Source organism: Wyeomyia smithii, chromosome 3, assembly GCF_029784165.1.
Source record: "Wyeomyia smithii strain HCP4-BCI-WySm-NY-G18 chromosome 3, ASM2978416v1, whole genome shotgun sequence".
NCBI lineage: Eukaryota > Metazoa > Arthropoda > Insecta > Diptera > Culicidae > Wyeomyia > Wyeomyia smithii.
In genome coordinates this window covers 252,616,625-252,643,917 of record NC_073696.1, presented here as the reverse complement: position 1 = coordinate 252,643,917, position 27,293 = coordinate 252,616,625, and the positions used below count along the sequence as shown (strand labels likewise).

At 37.1% G+C, this 27,293-nt stretch overlaps 1 protein-coding gene across 2 annotated transcripts in view; it reads left to right on the top strand.

The window, feature by feature from the left end:
• The first annotated feature begins 1,779 nt into the window (after nucleotides 1-1,779).
• LOC129731757 (serine-rich adhesin for platelets-like) overlaps nucleotides 1,780-27,293 on the top strand; it is an 81,537-nt gene continuing 56,023 nt past the window's right edge. The window contains exon 1 of one of the 2 annotated variants that reach the window (XM_055692004.1): nucleotides 1,780-2,351. The gene's annotated coding sequence lies outside the window, so the exon portion shown is untranslated. Of the gene's footprint in view, nucleotides 2,352-25,433; nucleotides 25,555-27,293 lie in introns of those variants that run through there. The other variant, XM_055692003.1, reaches the window with a different exon arrangement.

The window sequence follows — 27,293 nt, the reverse complement described above, 5'->3', positions numbered from 1 at the left end:
TTTATTTATTTATTTATTTTAGCGAGGCTTTAACCAGATGTTAGTCATTCGCCTCGAAAGACCCCCACTATCCCGTCCCAATACTCGTCTACTTGACCCTACACTATTTTGATGTCTCGATGGTAAAGCTCAAACTGAAAAGTAAATGGAAGATTATAGCTTTTTAACCCTTTAACGGACCGAGGCTAAAAAAATGTGATTAAATTTTATTGTTTATCATCATTCTTTATCATTCTTGATAAACAATTTTATTGTTTATCATCATTCTTTTTATCATTCTCATCACTGATCATAGCTCGTAATTATGAAGCAGAAAAAAACGGAAGCTGTTGGTGGCAATACAGCTGCCACTGCCTTATAAAGGGTTAACCATTCCTGTGAATTTTGGTGCCCCTAGCCACCAACAATATTTCAGAGACTTAAATGAGTTTCCCGTAAACATAACGTTGAAGCGATGAACCCGGCGAGCAATTAATATGTTGACGCATTTTACACTGCACAATGGTCCAGAAACCGAATTTCGGGGGATATTCGAGTCTAGAGCTCTATGGCAACATTTTAGAGAAAAACTTTTTTCTACAAAGTTGTTACATATGAGCCGTTGCGAACCAGAGTGGTCTAAAGACCATTTTTTTCGAAAATGAGTTTTTCGCATATTCCTCATCTACACAAAAAACTGTACTTGGGAGATCAAAAATGTTTCAAAAAATCAAACTTTAAAGGTGATTTATACCATGTTGAAATTGCGTCCGAAACAGAATGGCCAATTGGTCTATGTTAGAGCGTAAAATATGTTTTTTCAATATAAATCGGTTGTTTTCAAAGATAGAGAAAAACTTTATTTTACGAAGTTACTTGAAATTAATGGAGCTATAACATCGTAGAACAAATTTTTCTTCTATCTACAAAGATAAAAAAGTTAGATACTTGATTGCATCGAAAATGTTGGTCACCCTAATTTTTGATAATTTTTCAATGAGCGCTTTATCATATGTAACAACTTTGTAGAAGAAAGTTTTTCTCTAAAGTGTGGCTATAGAGCTCTAGACCCAAATTTCCCCCTAAATTCGGTTTCTGGACCATTGTGCACTGGCTAATGACTCCAAATTCTAGGGCAACTATTTTGAATTTTAGAGAAGCATTTTTAGTTTTTGTAGTGCAGTGTTATTTTTCCAATTTTATATTTATTTTTGAACATTCAGACAACACGTTGTCTGACCCATAATTGTAGAGTGACTGTACAGTTTTTCGACTTTCAAATATTGGGAATTCCTGTTCTAAGTCAATGGATGATTTTGCATAAGGAATGGTTGTAGAAGGTTCAAATTCCGATTTAGGGGCCAAATCAACCGAAAAGTGCAAACTGTCAGTCTCATAAAATCAGTTGCCAGTAACTTATTGATTTAGTTCCAGTGATAAAAGACTCAAGCTGCGATAGTGATCTCACAGCGCCATATTTGGCCAGCTCTAAGGGGTGCTGGTTCACCACTGTTGTTGGCCGATTACCCGGCGCGTTCCTCTTCCCGCTAGAAGAAACATCAAACGATGCAATTATCAGAGGGGTGCAGAGCGAATTGTTGTGTAGATGCGAGCAAGCGAGAGCAAGGAAACTGGTTGCAGCTGGGCTTGAATATATGTGCGCTGGTGTTTTTTCTGTGTGTGTGTGGGCTAGCTAGCTAGTAGTGCTAGTGTGCGCGCGTTTGTTTTGCAAATAAAAGCTATACAAGCCAGCCAGCCCTGATGTGAATCGGTGTGATGCCCAGCAGCAGACGGAAGAGGCAACCAGCCAACCGTGGAGCTCAGGCTGGCAGTCAGTCATTCAGAAACGTCGTCGTTCGTTCACAAAGCGCTTCGGGAAGTGGCGTTGGTTACACGTCGTCATAAAGGTTCAGGGTTTTGCTGGGGTGCCCTCTGCAAAGCAATCTCAAGTTATCCGTGTTCTAGCCTCTTTGAACTGATAGTGATGGATAAAAGCAAGTCAGGTCGAAGTGCGGTTTCCAATAGGTTGGTACGCGTTTAGCCGAGTTTAAAATAATGCGCCAGTTGCGTGTGTGAGGGAAGTGTTTTCTTGCGTGTACATAGAGATAGATGTTAGTCGTGTAAAAATTTGTGAAAATTTATCTAAGTGCTATTCATTAATGAAACAACAATCGATAGAGTGAGGAAATCTGTCGTTAATCCGGGGTGAAAATAAAACGGGCGAAGCGTCGTACTTGTATTATATTTTCTTCGGAATCTTCAGTTGGGTCTTTCTCTCTCTCCAATACGCATATTAGCAACAACTGGAGCTACCAACACATAAACACAGGCGGACATCGTCTGGAGAAGGGAACAGCAGCGAACATCAAACGGTAACTTATTGCTCATACACACAATGATCAGGAAAATGATGGCCTTCTCGGCGTGAAAATATGTTCTTTGTGACGTCCGACTAAAGTTAACCGACCGAAATTGACAGCATCCAAATTGTCTATTGTTTTTCTCATTAGAAAGTCGTGGCTTGATTTTCGTGTCCAGGAGAAAAAGTATTATCGCGCGTCAGATGGTGAAGGAGAAAAAAAACAAATCTAACGGGTTTTTTATGTAACCACTTCACAAAGTATACTGCGTTCTACTTTACGCGACCCCTTCTCAGGAACCACCGCGTCACTAGAAAAAGCAGCTCTTCTATCAACGGTCGCCATAAAAAGAAAGCCAGACTGTCGAGGGTGGGGCGTGTGGGTGGCTGTTGGTGAGACTGGAAAAGTGGTTCCTCAAAGAGCTTCTATTCGCCGCTGCTAAATGTAGCACAAAGCGTGAAGAAACGTGACTCCCCATAGATAGCAGTACTACTCTTTATCTCCTTGATAGATGTCATGTCACAAATTCCGTAGTCCTGGCTAAGGTCCCAAAGGAGGCACCCTCTATCATTTACGTTTCAGGCGGACTGCTGCTCTCTACCTCAGGCGGACGTCATTGCATGGGGTCTGTGTGCAGAATGCTACCTTTCCAGAAAAACAAGATCAACGACCGCGGGATAGGGCTTTCTCAGTCGGACGGTCGGTCGGGGTGTTGTTTACTGTATGTACGACGACGCTCACATGCTCTGGCGCTGGTAGTGGTGGTATTCGAATCGTTTTCTTTATCACGTTGCCATGCCCTTCTTGCCAGACACGCTCTCACGGGAATTCTCGTGCCACACGGTCGTGCTTCGTCCACGTTTATTTTTTTTTTTTTGAGTGTGTGTGCGAGTAATTGTGTTGGTATAGGCCTATGTCGACCACTGTCTCCTATAACCGTACTCTATAGAATTGTCTGGCGAAAAAGGCTTTGTGCTCCTCAAGTAGACATTTTGGGTTTATTTCCATAAAAACAAACATATTCGGAAAAAAATTGCAGTCTAGTCGAGCCTTAACTAAACCTAATTGTGATTCGTTGTTGAAATACTTCATTGCGGTAATTCATTCGAAGATATTTTCTCTTGGAGGAACTTCACGCAATCTCGTCTTTGCTAGTTGTGAAGTACTAGATCAGTTATTGAAAAGAAGACTAAATTTCGAAAATTCGAAAAAAAATTAAAACAGAGACTTTTTCGAACTAGATTTTTTCGAGACTTATTTCTAGACTTACAAAGTTTCACTTAAATTTGGAAGGCTATGAAATCCCTTTTTTGCATGTCACTCCTTTTACTCAACTTTGTCCCGATCGGTCCCGATGCTTGCTTGCGAACCCCAGTCCGGAAGCAAGAACCACATCACAACATTAGTTACGATACTACTACTAGCAGCTGCTACTACCATTACTACTATCGGCATGCTCAACAACGTGTAGTACTACCACGACATTGCCAGAAATCATAAATTTTCCCCTTTCGCTTGCTCTTTCATCTTCTGCTCGTCCTGCAGCACCAACGGGCGGCGCGGTCGCCCCAAAAGCGTCCCGGATATCAACAATAAGCTGATGTTCGAACGACCAACCAAACGAATCACCACTTCGGCACTATGCCGGCTTCCAGCCGTTCTCCCGCACGTTCCGTTCTGCCGAGAGTGTTATGCTCATGTCATCCAGCATGTTTTTGTTTGTACACACGATCAGACCGGGACCCTGTGTGCGCATGTTCCTGCTGCGCTAACAGCCGCGACAGGCCGCACCAAAATTGAACAAGTTGGAGCATAAACATAAAGGCACATACCTACATACTGGCTACAGCGCAAGTGAGCAGCAACACGAAGCGTCCTGTCCTGTCGTTCGCATGTGTACGTGAGTCGAGTTGGAATCAGTTCTGGCCTTCCGTTGTTTCGGTCGCCGTCGAAGCTCCCACAAAACAAGGTTTCAAAACGGCTTCCTACGGGGGACCACTGTAGAACAAAAAATAAATCCGGAAAAGTGAAGGATTTTTCCTTTCATTTATGCACGTTTCGCTGGAGCGCTGTGTTTCGATGCGTCCTTTCGGAAGGACAATGTGATATATACTTACTTTCTCTTCAATGTTACACCTAATTGAATTGGATTATGGAGCTTGTTGAGCTGCTGCCCCGCTGGGTTTTTTTTTTCTTTATTCAATGTTACAGTACCTTCAATAGTACTCTTTTTGTTCTGGGGAATCATTCCATCACCAGGTAAAATCGTTCGGCCCTTGTTTTATGTACCGGAAAGTTTTTATGATATCACAGATTTTATAGCCGCTCTAGAAGGCAAATTGTTAAATTTTATTTTCAAAACAGTACACATTCACAAGTGGGGCTTATTACAATTTCTAGTCATTTTAAGTTTCTCAGTATGGATTATAAAGCTCTAAGTGGTTTTTTATTCTAACATGGAAGATTTGTTTCGATTTCCTAGACTACTGGAATCGTAACGTTCATTTCCCATCAAATTTTAATAGTTTTTTTTTTTTCAAACAGATCGGTTTCACGAAACGTCACGACTTGGGGGATATACTTCAGCGGAAGTCGATACCGGAAAGCCTATTTCGTACTCTGGTTTACGGAATTGATTAAATTATTGGTAGACGTCTGCAAATCAATCCAAGTTTAGATTGATATTAAGGTTCCAATTTTCAAGTCCAAATTCCAGTCAAAGTTTAGATTGGAGTACAAGGTTCATACGTCAATCTATGTTCAGAAGCGTAATTATGGAATACAATCTAAAATCGAATTTGAATCAAAGCTTCACATTCCTATCCATATTGATCCTCGCCTCAGTTGGATGACATTCCACATCCTTGTTATTCAAATCGAATTCCAATTACAGACGAACAAATTACAATTTAAAGACTTCGATTGCAACGGAATTTGGATTCCGATCTACGAATCACAACTTAGTTTATAGTTTTTCGTGTGGTCTTGAAAGATATTCCAATTTAAGCAAATCAATCCTCGGTTATGTTCGAAAGTCCCAAACTGGAACCTTGTGATTCTGATTCAAATTTTGGTTCCAATGTAGATTCACAAACGGAGAAAAATCTAAAATAAAATTCAAATCTAGAACGATAGTCGTACTACGATTAGAAGATTATTTTAGACAAACAAAACTGTTAAACCGAAGTCTGTAACTGATCGGGAATTAGTTCTAGATTTTAATATGAATTTGAAGCTAAATTCCACTCTGAATCTGAATCCTAAGCATAAACGGAATACAAATACGAATACAAATCTTTATTAGCCTTGAACCTTAATTCAGACCAACATTCCTGAGAAAAAAATATCACTTTAGACATAAAGTCCACATTGAAATCCCTGCAAATTTAATCAGAATCCAAGATCAAGACCAAGAAAAATGAGAAGATTAAGTCAAAACTGTGTGCAGGACTCAAGGACGACTCAATGTTCTAGACAAGGCCCGTCATACCCGACATAAGTTCATCATCTGCGGTCCCCAATCAATTTGCTTAAAAGGCTTATGGATGGAAGACAGTTTAGTGCGATGCTCCATCGCTACATGGCGCTAATGAGCACGAACAACAAACAATATCGCACGCTAGCCTGTGAATCTATTGCAAGAATTCGTTATCGATATTGTTTTTGTCACATTTTGCATGTGTAGGATAAGTGCAACGATACCCCGTGCCCCAGTGCTGAGTCGAGAAAATTTCCAGCTCGAAAAGATCTTCGACCTGATCGGGAATCGAACCCGATATCATAACCGTGTGGGAGAGCTAGCCGATCGACATCGCTACCCAAGCAACAAAACTGGTTTTATCAAAGTTTTATAGCGCTGTTTTGGCTGTATTAAGCGCTATAAAACATCGATAAAACCGAAATTGTTTCTAAGGTAACCACAGTGCCACGGGGAGCACGAAATTCGTCGTATTTTGAACCTAACTGATCTCACGAATCCGACCTTCTAGAAAAATGCGGTCTTCAGCAAACTTGTTCTGAAGATCAAGAGCGTTTGGATTGTGAAAAGTTCAGTACGGAATTCCACCACTACGTGGTGCTAGTGTGCACACAATTCTTACAATTCTGATCTTAGCTTATTTCGCGAGTGCTAGAGATTACTGACACGCAGTGGTCTTTTTTTTTTCAACCAAACTGCCCACAAACCAGAAAAACATTGCTGAAGACCGCAACTTTCTTAGTGGTTGAATATACGAGATAAAGCAATAGCAATTCCATTAAAAATTCCCAATTTTAATATTGGTTTTCAATTGTTATTTTTGATTTTGCAAAGTTTCAGCACAGCCCAGGAACTTGGTGGTGAGGCAAAATGTTCGATTTTCCAAACAACCCTAAACTTACCGGAAGTCAATTAGTTTTATCTCCGCTTGGTAGCGCATTGCATTTCAAATTTGTATGGAAAAACCTTTCTATATTTCCTTTCTATAGAACTCAGCAGTGCTTTATCGATTGACATTGCTTTAGGATTTAGCTGTTCAGATGTTTAACAACTTTGCCGAAGACACTGAAGAGCTAGGATGTCCCTAAAAAAGTTATGACTGTTCAAAGTTAAGTATGTTGAATTAAATGCTGAAAATCTTTTTTTCTGCAAACACTACCGGTGTCAGCAGGATTTCCATCAGAAGTAACCGTATCGAGTCGTATCGTAATTCTTCTAGGCGCAAATAGGATCTATAACATGTTGCAGAGGTAATTTCTAACGGAAATCTGACTAATGTCGGTACACTGGTAGTGTTGGCGAAAACTTGGTCCTAGGTTTGTGTTAACAAGTTTCATTTTTTTCCATATAACGACGCCCACTGTTATGTTCATATGTGACCTCTCTTCTCTTTATGTCAGTATTTTTGCTGTAGTTGTTTTGTCTTGCTCGATTTTTTTCGAAATGGCATCAAAACAAGAAGCATTGCGCAAGTGCATTGTACAGTATCAATGTTCGACATTGGTCTGAAATCCGATCAGAACACGTTCTAACTCCGTTTTTTTTTCGGACCGGACTGCGTAGTGCTTCCGAGCTCCGGAAGAATTTTATGAAAAAAAATTGAAAAATCAATGTTATTTTAATCATTTGCATTACATTTACACTGCAGACTCTTTTATGTGCATTTCACATAAAGTGCGTAATCTCAATTCATGTGACATATTTTTTTATAAAGTGAAATTGAAATATTTCCAAGAACTATTTATTATGCTGATAAAAGTAACCAAGTTAATTTCTGTTACGGTGCAAAAACTCCAAGATTTTTTTTTCTGGAATTTTCTGGATAACATTTCAACACTTTTCACAGTGCTGGTAGTGCATGGGATTTGTTCTTATCTCCAATTATATATCAACAGCTCAGCACAAAAAAGCTATTTCCTCTGTGTAGACTCATCACTGAAACCAGAGATACAGGGGGTAGACAAAATGATTGAGACAGGCAAAATTTTGTCAATTTTTAAATAGCCAGAACTTCACGAAAAATGAATCAATTCTGATGAAACCGGTTTCATTTTACTGGAAAACTATTCTAGTTTCCAAAAATTATTAGGGAATTAGACGGGACCAACCAAACTAGAATTCATTCCGAGTTCATTGGTATCCAAAGGTTGAAAATCTGTTGAAGAACTATCGAGATATGAATTAATTAAGTATTGGTGTTGTTTTTATCAGTTTTTTTCCTTGTTACGTACCATTTTCCTTGGGCACCCTAGCAGAACTCAATGAAACTTTGTAGTTGTGTACGTCTTAGTGTACGAAGCAACTTTGCAAACCTTTTTTTTTGAAAATTTATCTGGACTAACATTTGAAAAGGTTCGAATTAATTGAGCCCCTTTCTTATAAATCAACATATGTAAATAATGCCGAGAGATAGAGAATGATTGTCAATGGATTACTTCTAGTAAATTATCTGAACTTATATTTAAAAATATTTAAAAATTGAATTTCCGATCCTACACTGAAAAAATATCAGTTTTAAAAAACAACAAATTGATTTTAAAAATATCAGTTACAGTAATCACCCGATTATATCTGTACCCGATTTTATCTGCCCCCGATTTTATCACATTTTTCACCCGATTTTATCATCATAAAACATATCATTAAAAAAATGTCAGGATGAACTGATTTTCTATTAAGCTTCAATATTTAAGATATTTTTCATATTTCTGTGTATCATTCTGGATGCAGTTTACATTAAAAATTCAACCGATGCACAATGTTACATTTTGCTGTTATCGTGCGAATCATTGATTAGTGATACAAATATTTATTATAACCGTATAAAATGTTCGGAGAAGTTTCAAAATATTTGAAAACGCATCTTTTGATGTAGAAAACTGGGTGATCAATCCTCCTAAAAGTGAGATAGAATATTTACTTTTTCATTAGATAATGATAAACGCTTGGTGTCTTAGGCAAAGTATTAGGTGATCTCAAAACAAGAAACTTTACAGAAGACATCATGTTTCTATCTCTTACATATTGCAAGCAACATAAAGTTTTCTATGAGAAGGCATTAAAAATCGTTATTTACATTTTAAGATTTTTCTGGTTGCAATATGTGAGAGATATCAGCATGCTGTCTTCGGCAAAGTTTAGTGTTGTGAGAACATCTAATATTTTGCTTATGGTACTGCGCTACAAAAAAGCAAGTAATTAATTTTACCAATTCAAACAAAAACATGAACGAATAAAAAACTTAATTGTAATTTATTTGCAACTTTACATCGATTTTTTTAGGTTTGTTCAGAAATGTTTTAGGCAACTGAATTATCTACCTAAAAAAATGTTTTAAAAAAATAGTGATGATCGATTTTTTATAGTCACTTTTTGTTTTTGAATTTTTTTATTCAGTACAGGATCTCAAATTGAATTTTTTAAATATTTTTTATAAAAGCTCAGACAGTTTTCTCAAATTCATCCTTGACAGATTTTCTTTATCTTTTGTCAGATATATCGATTTATGAAAAAACAACTGCAGGTTTTTTCATATGTTTGTACAGATAAATTAAAAAAAAAAATCGCTGATTTTACGTATTTAGTTATTGATTTAACATCTTCAATAAAAAAAATAAAATTTCAAAAATTTCCCGATTTTATCACCTTCCCTATTTTATCACGCCAAAAATCATCAGGGAGAGATATAATCGGGTGATCACTGTATTTGGGATTTTTTTTAAAATGAAGGTTTTTAGATAGACAATTTAGATGCCTAAAACTCTTCAGAACAAACCACAGTGCAAACTCTTGAAGAAAAAAAGTTTTTCTAACAAAAACTCTTTCGTGTACTATGTACCCAACAGCAGAAAACTGCAAAAAACATACTTAAATTATTCATATCTCGATGATTTCTCGAAGGATTCTCAACTTTTGGGTACCAATGAACTTGGAATGAATTCTAGTTTATTGTAAACATATAAACCTAAAAGAAACAAGATGTCACAAAAAGTTATAAGCGTTGCAAGAATGCACATTTCGACAGACTCTTAAAATCCGGAATATTTCCGGTGTCGATTGGTTCTGTCAAATTCCCTAATAATTTTTGGAAACTAGAATATTTTACAGTAAAATGAAACCGGTTTCATAAAAATTGATTCCTTTTTCGTGAAGTTCTGAATATTTAAAGATAGACAAAATTTTGCCTGTCTCAATCATTTTGTCTACCTCCTGTATTTAATCTATTGTGATTTTATTAATATCATAATAGATCAAATAACTTGTCCTTCCAAAAAAATTTATTGTCCTTCTAAAAAAAGTTCTAACAACTATCAATGTTTGATAAACATCGTTCAGTTTTTGTAAAAAAAATCATGTAAAAAGTTGTATTTTTTTTGGATATAATTATTCCTTTATGGACTCACTGATCTTTTGTTATATCGCTCGGGTGTTTGCTGTATTCCGCACTTCTATTATTATCATCATCACTACTTGAAGTATGTGACATGATTATTTCAATTCGTGTTTTTGTGTATGCTTTTTCAACCTTCCTTTTTATGCTAACGACTCCGAGCCTTGCTGCATCCGGCCAATAGTATCACCAATCACCAAAAAAAGTTTTTGTGTAAAATTCTACAAATATCACTAATTGTTACTCAATTACATGTTTACTTCGAAAAAAAAAAAAACTGAGAAAGAAATTTATAAATTACAGTAAAAATTTTGAGACCTAATTTTTTTTTCTATTACACTAGATCTCAACATTTCATACATTTCTGAGACATTTAACATAAAAAGGGTAGTGCCTTTTTTCATCGGTTTGAAAGTGAAACTTTTAACCGCTTTGAAGCACCACTTTCCAAACTATGATTGAGCTAAAATTTTGCATGGGTACTTTTTCCGAGAAGACGAAACTTTTTGGAATTCGAAATTGTCTATACATTCCATTGGCACCTTTCAACTTGACAATCATGCATATTTGTGTACAAATGTTTAAATTATTGCTTGGGATTTAAATTGTCATTTTTGATTTAGTTGAAATTTTGCACTAGAGGGGGACAATCCACTCGTGAACTGACCTAGAAAGCTATTTTTTTAATTGAGTGAATGATCTACCGCACTTTTTAAAGAGCGGTAACTCACCCTTACTTCAGGAAAAGAGCTGATAACTCACTTTGTTGATTAGACATCGCCAGCTAAAGCCGTGTAAAAGCTTTACACTCCTCTTACCGAGCGCAAAGCCGCGCGTAAAGCTGTATTAGAACTCCCTGCATCCAGCTGCTATCGGCTGTCTACTTTGCTATGCATAACCCATCCACCAGCCGCGAGAGCAAGCAAAAATAAACTTACCATAGTTCACCCACAGCCACAAGGGCTGGTTAACGCCGAGTACGCACACGAATGGATAGCAAAAGTGGAACGAAAAGAGCGAAAGAACTTGTTCTTCTGAATCTTTATAGATGCAATCAACTGGCGAGCTGACCAGAAGAATCAGTTGTTTAAAAGAACCAAATCTTTTGATCACTTTCAAAAAAACTAGCTCACAGGTAATCTGCTCGCCCTTCGGCAATATTTTAGACAATATTTTTGTCCATCTAAAATAATATACCAAGCAAAAAAAAATATTTGCCTAGGAAAATTTCAACTCTTGCATTTTGTTATATTCTATCACCTATCAATATTCAGCTAACATTGTTTTGTTTTCGTAGGGAAAAGTTCTGATTTTTAATGAGCGGAATTTTTTGAGACATTGAATTTACAAAAATAGCTTTGTTTTTTTTACTCATATTGTCTTTTTTTGTCATACGGTACATATTTTTTTTAAAAGGACAAAATTACTTTGCTGAAAACATCATACCAATCGAACAAACCGTTGTGGCTCAAGATTTTTTTGTTTCTTTTTGGAAAATACTACCTTTTTTTTCTCATTTCACTATGATCAGACAACCATCGATGTTTGACTAACCAATTTTTTTTCTCAAAAAACAACAAGCGCTTATACATGAATTTTGTGCTAGTGATTTAAATCACGTTGATTGAAAAAAAAATCATTTCCGCGAATCTCTCAGGACCCCGAAAGCATTACCCGATCCGGATGGCTTCGTTCAGGTCGGGTCCGAAAAAAAATCGGACTATGAAAAGTCCATAGTCACTAGTCCATTGATCTCAAATGACCTGAATTTTACTAAGATTCGAACCCACGATTACTGATTTCGAAAATTTTAATTTATAACAATATTTTTGTTCATTTTTCCCTACATTTTTTTGCCACACGGTTTTATATTTTTTCTGGAAGGACAAACTACTGTCCATAACTTTGCATATAAAAAAATCAAACAAACCATTCAACATTATTTTTTAAATTTTCTTTTCTTATTTTTTATGAGTAAAAAACCGTCAATATATCATTACCCTTTTACCCAAATTTGTAATTACTCATAGCAAAAAAAAACATCTTTAGCTCATAGAAACATCTGCGCAAATTTCCAGCCAGATCATAAATGATTGTCGCTTGGTCAACCAGTCGCCATTGACCTTCTGAACAATTTTCCAGAAGACCGCAGCTTTCTAAATAGTTGGTTTCACGAGATAAAGTATGTTTAAAATACTGAAAACCAGCTCCGAATAGCGACTGAGTATTGAAACAAACTGTGCCCAATATAAGAGCTCTTTAACAATTTTGTTGAAGAAGACAATTTTTAAATCATCGGATTCACGGGATACACTAAGTTCAAAATACTCCAAACTATGAGGAAGTCAAACGCGTTACGGTTGAATTCCGAACCATTCTGTCCGCCAACTACAAGCCTCCTGAACAACTTTGCTGAAGACCACAACGCTCTAGAGTGTTGGAATCACGAGACAGAACTGACCAGAGCTGCCTATTTAGGTGAATGCTAAACTGAAGGGCTTCAGCTTCTTAACGGTTAATACAATCAACAAATGTGTTAAGTTCTCGGAATTTTCTTGGTTGTTGAGTTTCTACTTTCAAGTTCGTTTCTATTTTTATTTCTGCCAACCATCTTAAACAGCTTCTAGTTTTAGGATTTGACATTCGCAAGACATTCTAAGCCCAGCAAAGTTCATTATACATACGTATTTCCAGTTAACAAGAGAACACGCAGCCTCGTAACTAAAATTATGAAGTACTGCGTGGCTCTCAACAATAGAAGGAAAAAAAACGGGAAATGCATCGAGTGCTTCTAACTATGCCCATCCGTTCAACGCAGTTGCGTCATTCGTAGCCTAAGAAACGTGCTGCGCTTCAGGGGAAAGCAAGAAATAATTTATAAGCACATAATACGTGCGTTTTACACATTAATAAGTTGTACCGTAACATCAAACTTATTTCAATTTACTGTCGTGCGAAAAAAAAACCATTACAACCCAACATTTTTCCACCAAGTGGAAAAAGGTACGGAAATTCTAAAGGCAGGTATTTTTGTTCGAGGATCCTCATCCTTCGCTTTTCTTTTTCTTGCTCTTTGGTCTGGCAAAAATATGCAATCTCATATACCTATGCGAATGATGCACAGCAATTTTCTGCATTGTATAGAATATTTTCTTGTGCTCGTGCAAAAAAAAAAAACAGTAAGCACCCTCGCGCTCTACTGCTGCTGCTTACTTATCAAGCACGACAGTAAAATGGGAGGTGTAATGTTGTAGCAAACAAGTATCCCTGTCGAAGCGCTAGTAGGACCACTTTGATTACTGTCATTAACGCGAAATCATGACCATCCTCTCGTATCTTGCACCCGGCGGAGAAGGAGAATAAATATATTTTCTTCACTTCTGTCCCACCCACCCAGCAGCAGGGTGGCCGACGGGCGTTAGGTAGGGTGGCATTCGCGACACCAGTTGCTTGCGGTTGCTAGCGTTTTCCGAAAGAAAAAAAAAACTGAAGGGAAGAGATCGTAACAGTAAAATGGAAAACACCGGCTGCCGGGAGCCAAGAGCACGCGCCCGGATCCGTTTGGGCCCCGGAGTGGGGGTGGAAATGGGGTCGTTGGCATCAGCGAAGGGTGCGTCAGCGAGTGAGAGGTGAAAGGTGCTGCAGGGGTAGGAACTTTTGCGCGCCCGCTGCTGCAACGGCGAATGTTTGCGTATAATCATACCGCGTTTCCTGTTCCTCGTTGCTGCACATACATATAGTGGTGTTAGTTTTCGGAAACCGTGCTCTGGGCAAAGGGCTATGCATAGATATGGCCTTTGTGTAAATGTGACTCTCGGGCGGCCGGTTTGGGGCCGTCTCCTGTGAGTGAAGTGGTCTTTTGGTACCAGCGTCAGCAGCCTGATGATGACGTAGATTCCCTAGAGGGTGCTTGAATGAGGCTGAGAAAGTGATATCTCAGAACTTTTTGCCCGGTTATTCCGGCACTGGAGAGTGTCGTGGCGTAGTTCAAGTGCCATGAATAATATTCCTGAAGAGATGTGTTTCACCTGATACCCGCAAGGCTTTTAGATATGTTTGATGCGGCCAGGAACCCGTGTAAAAAGAGTGTTTATTTGTTGCTCAAATTCTATTTAACGACTTTTTACACCGCACTTTTAATTTCGCTGTTAAAATGACAGCAATATCGATAAATTATTTTGTCGCTTTTGAAACCAACTAAATACAGCTGACCTCCTCCCTTTAGACATTTTCAAGGATAGGAGGAGGATCGACCATGATAACCAGGGCTGACATCGTACCAAAATAATAACAATGTGGTGATAGCGCCTCTACGCGTTGTTTCATGCTTTTTCAAGTGTATTGCAGCAAAATACAAATTACAACACAAGACACAACAAACACGCGTCCATCGTGGTTTGTTGCCGCGTTGCGATGCCCGAAAACGATGCGACCGGTGTGACCGCAGCAGCGCCTGCGTCGACGATATTGCCGAGAGAAAAACAAACCGTCACAAGGCAGAGCAATTAGAAGAAAGAGAGAGCGGACACGCGCACACAGGGGCGGATGCGATTGTTACCGGTTCACCGTGCGGTCCCTGGGAACCACCAACCGACCGTCGTCAACACCGTTGCCACCGACTTCGCGATTATTACGGACCATGTGACTTGTGGACTTGCTGTCTGTGTGTGTGTGTGTGGAAAATGCGCTTGGTATAAGCTGTTTTTGTTTCCCAATCCCACCAAGAGCATGTGGGCCTATGTGTACTCAATTTTGATGGCTCTTTCAACGGAAAACCGGCTCTGTTGAGTGCGTGTGTGCAGGGTCGCGGGAGGTGGGGGTAAAGCGTCACCCGAAAATGGTGTGTTGTTTTTTTTTTGCTCTGTGTTTGCGTCAATGATGCACGCTAAATGTTTCGGCGGTTATATTCGCTCTGTTGGAGGTGGGTGTTCTAACGGTTGAGTTGTTTTATGTTAAAAATAAACAATTTGTACTTTGTAAATCGAATTTCCTGCTTTTTTTCCTGTCAGTTTTTCATCATTTTTTGTTGGATGGTTAGCATGATTTGTGGGTATGTTAATTTATTTAAAAAAAATGTCTGCTAATTTTATTGTATTCACAAACCGCTTACGTACACACGAGCTTAATAGATTTTATTGAAGGAAATAATACAAACTTTGAAAATTCAATTCTGTTATCTGCATCTACAGTGTCCAACTAACATATATGAAGTTTTGTTCAGATAAAACAAATGTGTATAGGAAAGTAGCCGTTAGAAGTTTGGAAAATTTACTCGTTATATTTTTGTCTTTATTTCTGAGGCCTTCAACCTGCGACTGGTGCTTCTTATTCGCTATTGAATTTTGTAATGATCGGTATACATTCCAGATGTGATTTGAGGTCTTAAATTTGTTACTTTGTTATCGTTATATATTTATGATATGACATATATATTCCAGATGTGATTTGAGGTCTTAAATTTGAACTTTGTTATGATTGTTATATATTTATGATATGACTAATGGTTTTATTTCTCTCTTTTATTTTCAGAATTCTGGTAGGTATTTGTGTTGGACGACTTCTCACAGAATCGATCATGCTTTAGTCCAATCTTATACGTCTTAAATGAATCCTATAATCACCAATAAATTTAGTTTTGAAATATCTAAAAAAAACTTTCAAAATTTCTTTTGGTTAAACCCTAAACCAAAGAATTTGCGATAAAAATGCAACATTTATTTTCTTGACTTGGGTACGTGCAAACAGAATGGGTAAGTCTTATTTAGAAAAGAAGTATTTAATTCCAGCTCAAAACGTAGAAACAGCTAACAGCTGAAGATTTTTTCCTACTTACTTCATCGCGTTAATACCTACATGAATTTGTTCTACAATGTTATCTGCTGTTCTAAAAAAAATATAACCTGAAAAATATTACGACATTATTCGAAATGAAATTTAGAAAAGTCTGGCCAACTTTTCCTGGGATGATAAAACATTTTCTAAATTGTTTCTTCGTCTTTCCACGTATAATAGTTATTAGTTTATTTTAACCATCCAACACAACATTTTAATAAATATCGTCAACGTCACATTGCAAAATAAACGGATCTTTCACCAAAATCTAAGAAATCCTCAGCAGAAGTTAAGTGAAGGCACGTATCATCGAAGATTAAATCCATCATTAAATCCAAACGTTATGTATTGAAACCCTGTTTGGAAAAGCGTGGAAGTCCGTAGAGCACGCGATGGAATTCAAATGTTAAGAAGGTAATGACAGTAGCTCGGGACAGTCAATTTCATTGCTCAGAAGCTGAGCCACTAATATTGCCGGCTGAATCTTCCTTCGTCGAGCTTGGAATTCAAGATTGATAAGCTTGCGTTGGTCACCGTATTAAGGCATGCTCTGTGGGCAACGTTCTGGCAAGTTTCTCAGAGCAATTCGGACAAATCGTTTTTGAGTTCTTCCGATTCGTAAACTCCAGGTCAATTGATACAGAAACTTTTTTTTTCTAAGTCCTAATCACATCCTCAGCCTGTGTTCATTATTAGCATCCCCGAAAAAATCACATACATTGCCTACTTCATAACTTAAAATGTAAGTCATAGGACAAAAAATGTAATTAGTTCATGAAGTGATGTAGTAGAGCAAGATCGCGCCAAATCACCGATGGTCGAATATCGACCATTTTTGATTTGAATGAAACTTTGCACACGTATTTGGCTTAGCAAACTTAGCATTTTCCACAGATGGAGCGATTTTTCACACCCATGAGTTACATTCTAAAAGGGCGTATGCCTTTTGGCATAGGTTTCATTCGAAGCATTGTAGCCCAGAAACCGTTGGTTGTATAAAAAAACTGTCCGAGAATGAGTTGTAGGGAATTAAAAATGCACCATAAAAAAAATATACACTGTACAAAAAAATTTTTTTTGACCAAAAAAATTAAAAATAAACATTAAATTTCAATTTAAAAAAAAGAGTTGAATTTTTTTTTATTTATTTTTTAAAGAAACTTGACGTTAATACGCAACTTTTGAAAAAAAAGTCCAGGATAGAGAAATGAAAAATATTTTTTTTATGGTAGATTAATTTTTTTATAAAAATTCTAATTTAATAATTTTTCAAAATATTTGTATTCTGATGACCTTAGAAGATGCAGAGAGTCATTTTGAATCAAAAAGCTCTTGGTAGTAAACATTCTAAAGGCATCGGTTTTCGAGTTATTTTAAATTTAAGCTCAATAAGTTATTAATATTTCGGAAAATACACGTTTTTTTTCTCCAGCAAAAACCATACGTTCATTGGAATGCCTCATCAAAAATAAACAATTCATTCTTTGACAACAAAACGATTGGGCGAACGGTTCTCAAGAAAAGAGTTAAATGTTATAAGTGATATATATATATATATATATATATATATATATATATATATATATATATATATATATATATATATATATATATATATATATATATATATATATATATATATATATATATATATATATATATATATATATATATATATATATATATATATATATATATATATATATATATATATATATATATATATATATATATATATATATATATATATATATATATATATATATATATATAAGAATCAAATATTTGTTTTCGAGTTTTATCATCTTAGGAACATATTTTTTATGACATAGATACTTTACAGAACTAGTTTCACCTTATATTTTATATACATCATAAGTTTGTTCGAATGTTTTATAGAAATGTTTTATAAAATAATATGTTTGTCGTGCAACACTACCTACTTGTTTACTAATAATAACTGTTTGTGAAATACGCAACCAATAACTACTGGGTCACCTATAATATTTGTTTTCGGATATAAATACGATTGCACTATTCCAGATGTGTTAGTAACAGTTTGCATTTTGTGAAGATGAATAAAGTGAAAATGGAGTACATCAAGCCCAAATGCTGTAAATCCTTAAAAAATCCTGATCATGGTGCTCATCAAGCTTACGCAAATTAAACGAAAACGTTATTGCAAAATTAAAAATATTGAACAGTCAAGCTCATTTTGATACGTCTTTATCAATTTGTGATTCGTGTAGTTATTGGAATGATAGTCAAGTCACCATTCATCCCTTCGTTGTTTACTATTCAGAATATGGAACACTTAAGAATATCAGCTTCACCATAATATCGGAAGTACTCCATCATGATACTGTTGCGGTTCAGGTGTTCATTGCCAAATTAATGAGTTTTTTGAAAACAACAATAGAGCTGAAAAAAGCGATATTAATGTCTGATGGAGCTGCCTCACAAAATTTTTTTTTCTCGCTTATTTTCCGTCGGTCTAGTTCCGCCACTGTTGTGGCCAATCACCGACGCCCAGGGAGGCGACTCCACACCCAGGACCCTAACTCACGACCCGTTTATTAAAGGCGTGATCCCAGAGATTTTTCGCCTCAGAAAATCTCCCGGTGTCGGCTAGGATTTAATCTAGACCAGTTGGGTTGGTTGTGAGTGGATCACGCCACCTCACAACCATCGACACCTATGTCGGCAATGGGATACGAACCCAGGCGTCGAGCGTGGTTGGCGGAGACGTTACCAACCACACTAGGCCCCCGCTCGTGCCTCACAATATAAAAATAGAAAAAACTTTGCAACAAAATATAACGTCGATGCAGAGTGGCATTTTTTGCGACTTCTCATGGTGAAGGCCCATGCGATGCAATTAGTGGCATATTTAAACGAATGGCAGGAAATGCAAGTTTAGCTAAAGAACATGAACATCCCATTACAAGCGCAAAAAAATTGTATGATTGTAATAAAAATTCATCAAAAATGTCATTTAGTTGGGTATCATATGAAGAACATGAACAAGGAGTAACAGAATGGAGCAATATTTTCAAAAAATCTATAATAATAGCTGCCACACAAAAGTATTACTCTTTTGTTCCGATTTCAGAAAATAAGATACAAACGAAGCTGTTTTCAAAAGATGATTTACTTATGATGTATATAAAATATAAGGTGAAACTAGTTCTGTAAAGTATCTGTCATAAAAAAATATGTTCCTAAGATAATAAAACTCGAAAACAAATATTTGATTCTTATATTTATTTATATCACTTAGAACATTTATAAACAAATTATAAAATAACATTGTGCTACAAATGAAAAAAAGAATGCAAGAACTCCTGAAGTGACCTAGTGTAGAACGTAGGTCTTGTTGTGTGTAACATTCGCTCACACTAGAAATTTTCCGAACACCCCCAGAATTTGAAGTATGTTCAATAACGAATTAAAGAGAAGTGATTATGTGAAAATCGACTGATATTTGGCTGACTTATATATTTTTTGAGAAAAACAGACTTTTTGGCTTCGATTGCACAATTATTCCCCAAATCTATCCCCAACATTTTGAGTTCTGGTCGTCAAAACCCCGACCTTAGCTCACATTTTTATTTTTGATACGGTCATTTTTCAACCGGTTTCTTATATTCTGGCCGTTTTAGAAAGGTGAAAAATAGTCATGTTCTAGGACCAAAACTTTTGATCGAGTAATAGGAAAAGATCAAAAAGTCAGAAAAATAGACTAAAATGTCAGAAGAGTTGATAAGTCAAAAATTCAAGAAGCCAAGAGATAAAAACATACCGGACACTTTTAATATTAAATGCGCTGAAGCGTAACTTCCACTTCCATGTGTGGACATGTGATACCTTTAATTTTAAGAGGGAAACAACACAAGTCCTGTACGCGTGTATCCCACCGCTGTCACCACGATGAAGCGGAACTTCCACTTCCAGAACATGTGATATCTATAAGTTCAAGAGGAATACAACAAGTTTTGTATACGTCGCTTCCACCGACACGAAATCGCCTCACGAGAAGATGGGGATAGTCATGAACGTTATTATACATTAGTTTAGCTTAAATATGAACCTATACCTTTCATTCTTCGAACCTGAAATCTAGTGCGTTGGTTATTCTTACTGAGAGCGCCTAAAAATGTGTTCTAAGATACGTGCGTCAGCATGAACGCTAAGACCCGCGCGTGAGTATGATGACGCTAGCTTTGTCGAGCTCGTTTGTTTATTACCGATGCAATGTCTCGGTGGCTTTTTAGCGAGGCATCGTGGAAGGCAGAGTGCTTTGCCAACGTTTCCATATCAGAACCGTTCACGGTCTTTAAAGATCTTTCCTACTTTCTCTACTAATGTTCTTGTTTTCGTGGACGACGGCTGAAGGCCGTGTCCCATTTTACATACAGTCATACCTCGATATAAGGCAACCTCGATATAAGGCAACCTCGATATAACGTAACTCGATATAAAGTAACTTTTACCTCGATATAACGTAACTTTGAAAATGTATTGAAATTGAAAATAAATGATACAACAACTGTTTTTGAGGTATAAATTGCTTAAAAAAATGTTTGTAATAAGTTTTAAATTTCATAAAACTAATGCGAAAATTGTCCTAAATGGGCATAAGAAAGGTTTAAAAATACTAACAGGTGACGGAAAATAGGTTTTCTCGCATCCATCACTAACAATTTACAGTCTTGCATCAATTAAAAAAAATATTTTTTTTGCTTGTTTAAATTTTCTCTAAATGGGCATAAGAAAAGTTAAAAAATACTGATAGGTGATGGGAAATAGGTTTCCGCGCATCTTTGAGTAACCGTCAACAGTCTTGCATCAATTAAAAAATTTTTTTTGCTTGTTGAAAACTGTCCTAAATGGGCATAAGAATGGTTTAAAATTAATATTAATTTTTTTTTGCTTCTGAAAATATTTCAAAATGGACATAAGAAAGGTTTAAAAATACTGATAGGTGATGGAAAATGGATTTTCGTGCATTTTTGAGTAACCATTAACATTCTTGCATAAATTAAAAAAATTTTTTTTTGCTTCGATATAACGTAACGAAAATAAAAATATAGTTGCCTTATATCGAGGTATGACTGTACTACCTGTTTTCATAAAATTCAGCAGGAGGCTTACTTCCTTCCGGGATAAACTTAAAATGTACCGTCTGACCAATGCTGCTTCGTGACGACTAAGTTCTCACTGTTTGTCAATAGATCTCACTGTTTGTCAATTACTTTTCTAATTTCTTTTGAAGAAAACGGTAGCTGAAGCGCATCGAGAGCTGAAAAAAAGTTTACGGAAATGCTGCTTTGAGTGAAGTAGCGTGCCGTGATTGGAGACCATAATTTTGATGTAGACGAGCATACAAGTGAAGGAAAGCCGAAACCATTTCAAACGCTGAATTGGACGAATTACTCAATGAAGATCCATGCTTAACGCAGGAACAGCTTGCTTCGGTATTCGGAGTTGTCCGTCATTTTCCGTGAATGATTCCGTCGCTTTGAAGACGATAGTTTCGATGTAGACAAACATACAAGTGAATGAAAGCTAAAACTATTTTAAAATACTGAATTGGAGTAATTGCTCAATAAGAATTCTCGCCAAACACAGTAACAGCTTGCTTCGGTAATAGGAGTTACCCGTCAGGTCATTTTCAAGTAAACTTGGGTTTCTTATGATTTGAAGCCGTTGAAAGTTGTTTTTCCCCTATAAACAATTGCTCCAGAGGCAAAAAGACAAGTTTTCATCATGCATCGCTTTTTGACGGGCGATGATAAATATTTTTTTCTAAAGCAACCCAAAGAGAACAAAGTTATGAGATTGTCCATTCATGCCGAGGAACGGCGTCGACTTAAATTGTCGAAATGAATTGTGACCTCAAAAAAAGTGATACGCCTGCATGACAACGCTCGGCCTCATTCTGTTGAAGTCGTTGTAAGTTTACATAGAAACATAGAAATTTCTTCCTACGTCCGATTATCATGACTTCCCGTTCGATAGCACATGTTTTAACTGATCAGCAACTATATTTCATCCTGTGGATAATTTTTCCGAATTTTCTAAATAATAAACTTGGGTCCGGAAAAATCTTCGTCCTTATTAAAAACGGTACACTTATGCGCCACCATGTGAGCTTATTGCCTACTATCTTATTTTCGTAAAACGGTTCTTGCCTTTTGCTAATGGGTGCTTCAATCAACACCAGCGGCATTACTGGCGGTTTTTGTCTTTGATAATGACCGACTAAGCAAAATTTCAAAATAATCGTTATTTTTCTGGTCGATGAAATCGTCACAAAGTGGCACGTCTGGTTGTCTGTGATTATAGGTTCTTAGCCATTCCTGTGAATTTTCGGTGCTCCCAGCCAGCCATGTCCAGAACACGCTCTGCACTGAGGGATATATGTAAAACACGAAACGGCGTGCTTAGCAATTGCCACTCAGTGTTGGTGTAAGACAGACGGCACAAAGGGCGAAACTTGAAACACCGAAGCCTGTGGCAGTGTTATACGATCGCCACTGGTGCCTCAAGCTTCGGCACCGGATACGAGGGCTTTACTTTCGTGATGCACCGTAGCCGAATGTTTGAACTTCGTAGAAACACCACGGTCACTGCCATATGGCTCTGCTAGGCATGATGCGAAGGAAAACGTTCCCAAATATACTCACATTGTTTTTTGATATTATTCTTTACGTGAGACCAGTGTTTTCTGAAGCTAGATCCACCGGCGCCGGTGTTTGCCGCAGCTTAAGGCACCAGTGGCGATCATATTACACTGACACTGGCTTCGGTGTCGTCTGTCTAACACTAACACTGAGTGGTGGTAGCAAGACACGTCGTATCGTGTTGCTATGCAAAAACCGCACCAGTGCAGCACGGTTCAGTGTTTATACCATGGCTGTTTCTAGCCACCAACATTTTTTCAGTGACTTCAATGAGTTTTCTCGTAAACATAACGTTGACGTGACGAACCCCGCGAGGAATTACTATGCGACACTCTCACGTAAGATGATGCATTTCTACACTAGCTAGAGGTATTTCTATTTTTAGCATTCCAAAATTGACACTCTCAAGGAAAAATGTTTTTCTAATAAAAACTTTCCCATCAGTTTTACCTACATGAAATCCATCAATAATTGATAAATGAATAAATTATTTATCAAGTACAGGCAAAGTGAAGCGGTGAAGTCTCAGAAGTAAGCTGTTCCGATTATGATTCATTGCGATCATGATACAGAACAGTTCTTCGAATTTCACCTATAATTGTCACTTTAAAGCAAATATTTCGTACAAAAAGTGATTTTACATTAAATTTGAATGTAATAGAAGCATTTTACGAAGAAATATACTGCAATCTTTGAATATATGATTCTATTGTAATGGCAAATTGTGTTCGAAAATGGATACTTTTTAAAACTTTTCTACTAATAGTAATACTAAACAATCTTAATGAAACTTCCTGAACAGCATCAGCCGAAGTTTTCTGATGTTTTTGCAGAGTGTTTGGTATATTTTTCTCTTAAAAAGTGGAGAAAATTTCGCATATAAAAACAATGTTTCGATTTTGGTACATTTTCAGACTGTTCTGATCATGATACATTACCTTAGGCAGATTTTTTTTGAAAAAAAAAAAAAAACAGCGATAGCTCGGAAATGATCGCGTAATGAACAGCCGTAAGTAGAACTATTCGTCACCTTACGGCAAGAATCTCGCCCGATCGCTCGCGTTGGCGTTCACTATGTTTCAGGCCTTATGGATAGGGGCGAGAATATTAGCAGCATTAAATTTGCTGTCATAAAAGCTTTCAGAGAAGGTGTTTATCAGTGTAAATCTAGCTAATGTCACCTAAGACAAATTTGAGCATGATATCCTCAATCATACAACGCATCGCTGGATTTCATGCACACTTCCAAACGCTGCAATTGCACTGCATAGCCTCAGAAATGTTTACATTCTTGCAACGCACGACAGTAGTGTAGGGCTGTTGTAGCAGCCTACAATGTAGATGAAATCGTCGTACGTCGAATGAAAACAACAACAAGTAAAGTTAGCGTTTTCACTATGGTGAGAACGGCTGGAGGACGGTTTTTGTCGTCGGAGGACGCGCGCATGTGTCAGTTGGCGAACAAAGAAATGCTTTTCCGATCATGCGTCAATTACACGTTGTCGTCTGCCGTTTGCAAGTTCTTTGGGGCGGCCAGTCGAAGTTCGTTTACGATAGATATGGTTACAACAAGACCCTGGCATGTTCTTCACAGAAGCCAGGGTAAACTTGATTGACAGTCTTCTGTTTGTGCAATACTGATGTGATTGGCTTTCCAGGTATGACTCAGACGGTTTCGAACGTCGTCGTCTGCCTTAGATTCCATAATTGAAAAAGAACACTCACTCACGTACCCATGTTTCGAAACCGAACAACGATACAATACAGTTGAACACAGCAGGCACTAGCTGTCAGTGTTCAAGAAGAGACAACATTGAGAGCAAGAAAACTGAGAAGCAAAACTGGTTTTGATTTGCTGAATAACAAAATAAATTACACACGTAAATTTTGTGGATCATTTCCTTTGAATGTTTCGTGTTTGATTGCGCTATATACGACGGACTTGAATTTAATGTGTTAGTTTTTTTTCTCACAAAACATTTATTTGACACGGCACAATACAATGTGTTAGTTGCTCTTCAGCTTAGCGTTAGCTCAATTTATATACGAAAAAATAGCAATAGAAACTCGGGAACTCGTTTGTATATTTTGGGAAACATTCTCCTCCGTACCAGCAGCTGGTTTAGTGTTCAGCAGCGTCCATTATCGCAAGGCCCGACCCCGTTAGAATGTGGAAAGCTCCATCTTCCAGCTTCATATTATATTGTTATGCATGTAGAAGTAAATAGAAATCCGCTGCATTCTGGCAGGCTGATAAGCCGCCGCGGTGAACCATCACGACCGCACTCACACAATCACAGCAGAAAAATGGAAATCGTATACCGCAACGGGTGTTGTGACGCGCGTCAGTGTATTATATGTTTTCCATCGGTGACCTTGCCATTCAAAAGTTTCGAAACTTGCCCGTTTACTCACGTTGACCGCTCTCTTATTCTTTATTTACAATTGGTTGTTTATTTGTGTGCGTGTGGTATTGAATGGTGCAAATGACTTTCTCTCATTCGGTTGACTCTCTGCAGAGCGTGAAAATGACGCGCGCGATAATCTCTCGCTTGCGAAGTGTGTGCGTCATTGTTTGTTTTTCTTTCACCTTTTGCTGCTAAAGTTTTTTTCTCGTTTGTGTGTGTGTTGTCTACGGACCAATATTGTATGAGTTTTCATACTTTTCCTGTGTATTTTATTGTGCGGTCACTGGAAAAAATAACTTGTGCAATATACTTCGCTTCTACCCCACTATTTGTGATTTCGCTGGGCTTAATACTGTTTAGTTCTTTTCTGTTCTTTGTTCAACGCACGGTTGTTACTGTTAAGTTTTAGCGACTGAATGGAGTATGTAGTAAACAGTACATTTGTGTTCTTAAAGCTTCAGTAGTATTTGGTTTACTAATAGGTTTTCCCTCGTTTTTGTCGCCAGTTTAATTTTTACTTTTCTTGTTCGGGGACATGTGCCTGGTAGAATGACCATCGTTTATGGAATATCGTGATTTGGTTTCGCGAGAGGTTCCGTTTTATTTATATTGTCTGGAAGAGTCAATTTTTTTTTAAAGAAATCAAGGATTTTACGTTTTTTAGAAAAAAATTAAAGTTTGATCTCTTCTCACAACTCCAATGTTTTGATCTGAATTTCACAAAATAACAGAAGAAATGCTCAGCAGGAGTATATTAATTTTGAGATATAAAGAAAAAATGGAACTGTTTAATGTTTGATTGATCTTATGTTTTGCCCTAACACAACCCCGAAGATGATAGCTTTGTAATTTTAAGTTTATTCCTTACAACAGTTTAATGCTAGAAAAAACCTTTTTCACGTGTACAGATTTCTGCAAATATCATGGAAATATTGGGGATTTTGTTTTCGGAAATAAGCTTCGAACAATTTTGCAAAAAAAAAAGAAAATCACTCAAAGAATCGTGCGTACACGCAAAGTGATGACAATAAGGTCATTCGTTCCGGTGCGAGAGAGCGTTTCGCATCACGCGTGCTGCTCGCACATTTCACGATACATATGTGCGTACATGCGTGTGTGTGAGTGGTAGGAGTACATTATTGCGTCTGTACTGAATTTTACGGTTGGTATTTTCCACATGGATTAGAATAGATAGTAATAAATAATATAAGTTAGCATTGATTGGGTTTCTGTAGGAATTGTTTAGTTTTGTCCTTTTCTTTACATGCCATAGACAAAATACACATTCGTAAATTCATTACGCAGGTAATTACAATTTCTATTTTATTTTAATTGTCACCACTATGAAGATGTGTACGAAAAAATGGAAAGGTTTTTTCATCATATGTTTGAAAAAAAAAAAAAAACGGTTTCACCCAAAAATGAATACTTTTTTCACTAAATGCCGAGTTTTTTATGCAGATACTGTCAATGAACAACACCCAAGGAGAAGAAAATAAAACCATCAAGTAGATCGACCGTGTCATGTGTTAACTTTGGCTGTAGTTGTACAGTAAACATTTCCTCTCTCACGTGCGCGGCGTGGATTCTGCTCTTTACAGAGCATAAATCTCTCTCGCGCGAGAGAAAATATTCTCTGCCAAAAACGTTACACTCAAACATTCATAGTGTCAATGGTTGTGTGATGTGTACAAAGTCAAGAGTATTGTAATCATTTTTGCACAGCTCACCCCGTAAGATAACATTAAAGTAATGATATCTTCTATGTTGAATAAAAAAAAATTGTGCAGAACAGCTGCCAACTGTTCCAACGTGTTAAGCTTCTTGGCAACCCGGGTAGTTGATAGATGCTTGCGCTTACACAATGCAGCCGATTGTGTTTCGATAAACATACATACAATCATGCATGTTTCCTGCTCGAAGGGTAACCTCCACTTCAGATTTGTGGAAACCGTTCCCACCGGTTGACTTGTCTTCACTCACATCTATCGTGAAAAAGTTTTGAAGAACGCTTTGGCAGTATTTGCGCTTTAGTTATCAAACCAATACAAGGTCGGATAGATACCATCACAAAAGTTGGCGATCGATGCGTGATCCCTCGCGAATATTGGGAGACAGTTTATCCACCAAGCTTAAAAAACAACTACTTTCTCCTGTGTA